The 6,112-nt window shown below is 40.8% G+C and overlaps 1 long non-coding RNA gene across 1 annotated transcript; it reads right to left on the bottom strand.

The window, feature by feature from the left end:
- Nucleotides 1-1,545: 1,545 nt before the first annotated feature.
- On the bottom strand, nucleotides 1,546-6,080 carry LOC123186885 (uncharacterized). Its single transcript, XR_006493728.1, has 3 exons — nucleotides 4,980-6,080; nucleotides 4,555-4,635; nucleotides 1,546-3,786 (listed from the first exon to the last, which is right to left on the bottom strand). It is a non-coding gene; the product is annotated as an uncharacterized lncRNA (long non-coding RNA).
- Nucleotides 6,081-6,112: the final 32 nt, after the last annotated feature.

Here is a 6,112-nt window from a genome sequence, read left to right as displayed (position 1 = left end):
AGCTCGGCGTAATTCTCCCCGAAGGGGAGAACTGTACAGCCCGCGAACCGGAAGTCTCCTATGCAGTGCTAGTGCCCGCTCGAGTTCCGGAAGCCCATGGCGGAGATATCGTCGTCTGCGAAGGCGACGACGCACTTGTCCTGGGGAAGATCCCCTTCCGTAAATAAATAAATAAGAAGTCAGAGAGGATGATCGAATTACAACCAACTGAAAATAAGCCGAAAAGCGAGCGAATCTGAAATTAGCTGCATTATTTTACCGTTGAGGTGGCATAAAATCACTCGAGCTGGTAGGTCATAGAAGACGGGGCGTCGAACCGCCAACGCCCTGCTCGACAGCACTCGCAGCTCAGGCTGGTTCCTCACCAGTATGCTCTTCAAGTCTGCGTGGTTCTTGCCTTCTTGGTGTAGGGGTCGATGGTGTAATTGAAGTGGAGGTGGACGAACTCCGTGGAACAGACCAGGGGTAGGAAGAAAGCTAGTACTACAAGTAGTAGAAGAAGAAGAGTCGAATGACGGATTTTCGCTGCCATTATATATGCTGTTAGCTAGATGGATCGATGGAAGCTGGTTCCTACCTACTCTCCAGGGGGAGAGCTGCGTTGGCGTTGCTATATAGTAGGAGTATATATATTGATGTGGACAGAAAGCCTGTCGTGCATTACAAGGCAGCAGGACGATCGATCACTAGGATTCATGCATCCCGTTGCATCCATCTGTCGTGTCGTGGAGAACAATTAAGAGAAAGAGATAGAAAAGGATACGGCCGGGATAGATAGTTGAGAGAGATTACATGCATGCATGGCGTATAGCTTTCAAACTTCTCGAGTTTTATATGTCATGGAGTTTTATAGCGCCGCGCTGTCGACTGTTGACAGATTTGGTGAGCAGAAAAATAATGGAGTTCTTGGCATGATCAACAAGTAGTACCAACTAGCGAATTTGCTGGAGATCGAGACTCTTTCCATGATCAAGAATATAAGCAGTGATTACCTCGTTTGCTCTTGAGGAGTTTCGTTGCAGTCTCTGCGTTGGAGGGGGCGGTGGTGGTGTTGAATATATGTGTTACTGTCCGCAGCTTCGTAGTATTTTTTTATGCTTTTCCAGTTTCCCCTGATGCTTTTCATGAGACCTATGTGTTGCTGTGTATCAATGTATAAACTGCTCCGAACTAATATTTACTTGAAAGCGTGCGCCTCATCAAAGTGGTAAGTTTTCAGATTTGTATCTTTGATATTTGTTTCACTTGAAAGTTTATGTTTTCCCGTGAAAGCCTTGAAAGCCTTGAAGGTGTTGACTCTTCTACCGTTGTTCAAGTTATGAGAGGCACCGAGGAAGTTATCAATTGATTTTATTTTTATTTTTTTGTATCCCCATATTACTATTTATACTTCTGTCGTGTTTTATCTATTTTCTTGGACCATTGAGCATCAAGTTTAAATTGTAGATTGTTACGAAACTGAACTTTATTTTGTATGCTTCTGCATTAGGTATTTTTTAGAAAATGGTATGAAGTAGCTTTAAGTGCCGAAGTTTTTCCATGTTATTGAAAAAAAACTAGGTCCGAGGTTTGCTTTATTCCTGGCTCCGCCACTGAGCTCACGTGTTGCCACTTGCCAGCACAATGTTTACTCTCACATATGGTTTTGGATTCATCTCAAATTGAGTTCATGCAACTCATGAAGTTCGTTCGCCCAGGGCGCGCCCTGTTGCCTTGTTGTCTCCTCGTTTGCCTTCTGGTCTCATCCTGAAGCTTCTAGGATCTCTCTTGTCCAGAAAAAAATTATCACGAAGTTTCATAGCATTTGGACTCAGTTTGCTGCTGATTTTCTAGAAAATCAAAAATAGGCAAAAAAAAACAGCAACTGACACTAGGCACTGGGTTAATAGGTTAGTCCCAAAAAATAATATATAATAGCATATAAAACATCCAAGATTGATAATATAATAGCATCGAATAATAAATTATAGATACGTTGAAGACGTATCAAGCATCCCCAAACTTAATTCTTGCTCGTACTCGAGTAGGTAAATGATAAAAATAGATTTTTTTATGTGAAATGCTACCCAACATGTGTATCATGTAACCTATTTGACGGTATAAATATTGAGAAACGATGAAGTAATCATATCAACAAAATAATATCCATGAATATAAGAAGCATAAAAATATCTCTTCTTGTAGGTATGTTTAAGTGTTGAAATTTTTTATTGAGAAATTGTCTTATTAAGTGTTGAAATCTGTTCTTAATAATGAAATCTCCTATCAAGTGTTGGAATCTTCTTTATTGCTGGAATGACTTATTTAGGTACTCATGTGTCTTATCAAGTGTTGGAATCTTCCTATTAGAAATAATGGTACTACCATAGGATATGTGCTTCTAGTATGAAGCTCTTAATGAGGTACTCCTTCCGATCCATATGTTGGAGATAGTTGAGAGAGATTACATGCATGGCGTATAGCTTTCAAGCTTGTGGAGTTTTATATATCATGGAGTTTTATAGCGCCGCGCTGTCGACTGTTGACCGATTTTGGTGAGAAGAAAAATAATGAAGTTCTTGGCATGATCAACAAGTAGTACCAACTAGCGAATTGGCTGGAGACACTACAGGAAAAAACTTTAAAGCCGTGTACCCAAAGAACTCGGCTTATGTCGATATAAACTCGGTTTATATATAAGCCGAGTCAAACTCCCGGCTTATATGACACGGTTTACACTTGATCGGCTTATACGCTATAAGCCGAGTGCCAGTGGGAAAACACTCGGTTTACTTAAAAGCCGTGTGTTTATACGAGGCTCTCGGCTTACTAAAGTAACATGACGGCAGCCGGGAGATAACGGCCACGTGTTATCGTCAGTATAAACCGAGTGCCCTCGAGCGCTACACGGTTTAAATATAAACCGAGTGCCTAATAGAGCCGCATGATTTAAATATAAACCGAGTGCCTACATGAGCCACACGGTTTATATATAAACCGAGTGCCCACGAGCACTACACGGTTTAAACATAAACCGAGTGCCTAGCTAAGGGAGCCACACGGTTTAAATATAAACCTTGTGTCCGCACGAGCTGCACGGTTTAAATATAAGCCGGGTGCCTTTGTACACGGCTTATAGGACATCCACTGTTAAACATATCCTATAAGCCGGGTGCCTGCATCAGGAACACTCGGCTTATACAGCTCCCCGTGGCATAATATGCCTATAAGCCGGGTGCCATGTCCCTGGGACACACGGTTTATATGCCAAATAGCATTTTTTTTTCCTGCATGCTTCAGCGAGCAGCAGCAAGATGGCTTATATATCCAGCAATATATTGATCGATCCAGCAAGCAAAATGACCAACAATATATATCCAGCAATATATTGATCCAGCAAACAAAATGACCAACAATATATATCCAGCAAGCAAAATGACCAACAATATATATCGAGCAATATATAGATCCAGCAAGCAATATATATCCAACGAAAGTCCACACATGCGTACATATGCAACAATAGTTCGCAAACAAAAGGACCATAAGTTCCAAGTCCACACATGCGTAAATCATGTATGTTATTATTCCTAATTGAGCAATCGATTCAAAAGAAATTCACAGGATTCTGCCCTCATGAGTAAATCTACATACTTTTTAGCGCACATTCAATATTCTGCGAGCAAAAGTTTGATCTTACACTGCAAATTTTGAGCTTTCTCTATAGAATCAGAAAACAGAACAACAAGTGATGATTGCTTACTCTTATGATAACTTCAATTAGAGCCAAGTCTGGTGGGATTTGTCCTGAAAATAAGTAAGAAAACATAGAAAATGGCATTAGATACAAACAGAATCATAAGACCATTGCTCTAAGAAAAAACTGGATAGCAAATGAGAAGGATGAGACATCACTGAAATTATAATTTATAAATTGCACGGAATCTCTAAAAGGCTTATATTTAGGAACGGAGTGAGTATATCCACAAGCATGGCCCAAAAAACACAACACTACTAACATGTCTTTCTAATTTTGATGGAGGTACTGCCTAAAGAAGAGCAAGAAATCCCAAATTAGAACACCAGGAAGCGAACCTTTAAAATGAATATTTATATTGGAACAGAGAAAATAACATAAAACAGACCTGATAAATAAGCCACTCGATGCAAGGGTGAAAAATAAAAAGGAAAAATATGCAACAAACATGTCTGAATAATGATCTGCGATCAAGTAATTTTAGAGATGTCATTTTGAAGAGAATGTCTTAAGTAGAGCACTGCATGTATTTCTCATACTACGTGAATAGAAAAGGCCATACTATGCAAACTACATATGGGCATATTTTTAGAAGGAAACTTTGTCAGGTTCAAGCAGACATAATTTCATTTTGTTCTTAAGACGACATATGGATATATTTTAGAAGTAAACTTTCTCAGGCTCGACCAGTCATAATTTCATTTTGTTCTTAAGATGACTTCCATTCCAGCAAAAAAATTGGCGACAAAAGAGACCTTATTTTGGTTCTAAAATGCACACAGAAATATCAAGTATATAGCAGCTGAAGTGCTCCTTACCTCCTCCCAGTAGCTATTCAGAAATACACCGGCGGCGATTGCAGCTTCCAGTATCACAAGCAAGAATACAAAGATCACGTGCTACATACATGGCAGGTTAAGGCAAAATAGTCCATATCACCAAGACACAGTACATCTAAGGTCACAGAGCTCCAAGAACATAACTGGGACTTAAGGTTTCAGCAAACTATTATTAGGAGTCAACAATTCTAGTTCAAAACTTAACTGCTAGAGACATGACCCTCTTTTTGAAATATCATTTATATTTTTGAAATGGATATATCTGGAAAAAAGCACGCAAGGTTTGGTCTTTATGTGACAACACAAAAGGCTTTGAGGAATTTTGCTAAACCAGTAGCAGCTGCCATGTAAGCACACTTAAATAGGCTAACGCAACTCCTAGTATCAGACGCTTCCAAGGATACACAAGACAGGCAGGGGCTGTTTGCAGTTTCAGCGGCGATGTGGCCCGAGCAGGTCAGCAAGCACATGATAATTCCCAGGCTGAGAAGAGTGTAGATAAACCTGCATAAAAATTGATCTCTTAATGAAAATAGCCATCCCATATTACATACAGTATATTCATAAGAAATCCCTAGAATACTCTTGGCATGGCAAAGAGGCATGAATTCTCTAGTTTCTCAGACCCAACATAAAAAACATGGTAGTAGTATAAATCATTCGTTGCGTAGCGCCGCGTCGACATCTTAACAGCGAAGCGAGAGGAAGATGCTGATCACCACAAATATTTTTACCCCAGCCATAAGTTTTGTTCGACCTACATCATTTGGATTGGATAAACTATCTTCGGCTGTAAGCTAACTTGCTGGAATGCAACAACAGAAGATTGTCTTGAACACTAATTTGTAAAAGTAATAAGCAAGATACAATGAAAAATAAGATATCTAATTTAACTGCCCTGCCAGCAAGTTGCACCCAGATAGTAGTTATTCTGATTTCTGAACCAGTACTATTCTGATATCTGAAGCTAATTTACTCTGAGATAAGAGTCCAAGTGCCAGCATCAACCAGCTTCTACACCTACATGTTCTTCTATTGCCAATTTACCATCTTTCATAGATTTCTTCTTACTCTTCCTTTTCGTATGAGCATCACATCACAGATGAGAAAAGGGGAATCAGGAAACATGCATAAATATGAACAAGAGCATTCAAGGAAAGGCAAAAGCTGGTCTAAACCACAATGGACGAGCTCGGTGCACTTGACCTTGGTACATTGCTGGTTTCCCCACGCATGACGGCGACACCGCTGCCCAGGCAGTACGGTGGGAATTCGGTCGGCGGTGTGTGCGGGGTGCGGTGTTCCCCTTTTTATGAACCCTGAGCACTGTGTGTATGTGTGTGATGCAGGTGTTCTGAAGATGCAATTGTGGGAGGGAGGGGAACCAAAACCAGATGCAGCATGTGTTCCTGCTGATGCAGTTGTTCCACGAGCAGGAGATCAGCAGGGGCACGCCGGAGCACCTTCACGCTGGAGCACCTTGCCGCCTGAGGAGCCGGGCCCTGGTCAACAGAGAAAGGTGCTGTCAGAGAGAGAG

Source organism: Triticum aestivum, chromosome 2A (assembly GCF_018294505.1).
Source record: "Triticum aestivum cultivar Chinese Spring chromosome 2A, IWGSC CS RefSeq v2.1, whole genome shotgun sequence".
In the NCBI taxonomy this organism is placed as follows: Eukaryota; Viridiplantae; Streptophyta; class Magnoliopsida; order Poales; family Poaceae; genus Triticum; species Triticum aestivum.
Note: the sequence above shows the minus strand (reverse complement) of the source record. Positions and strands in the feature narration are given on the sequence as shown.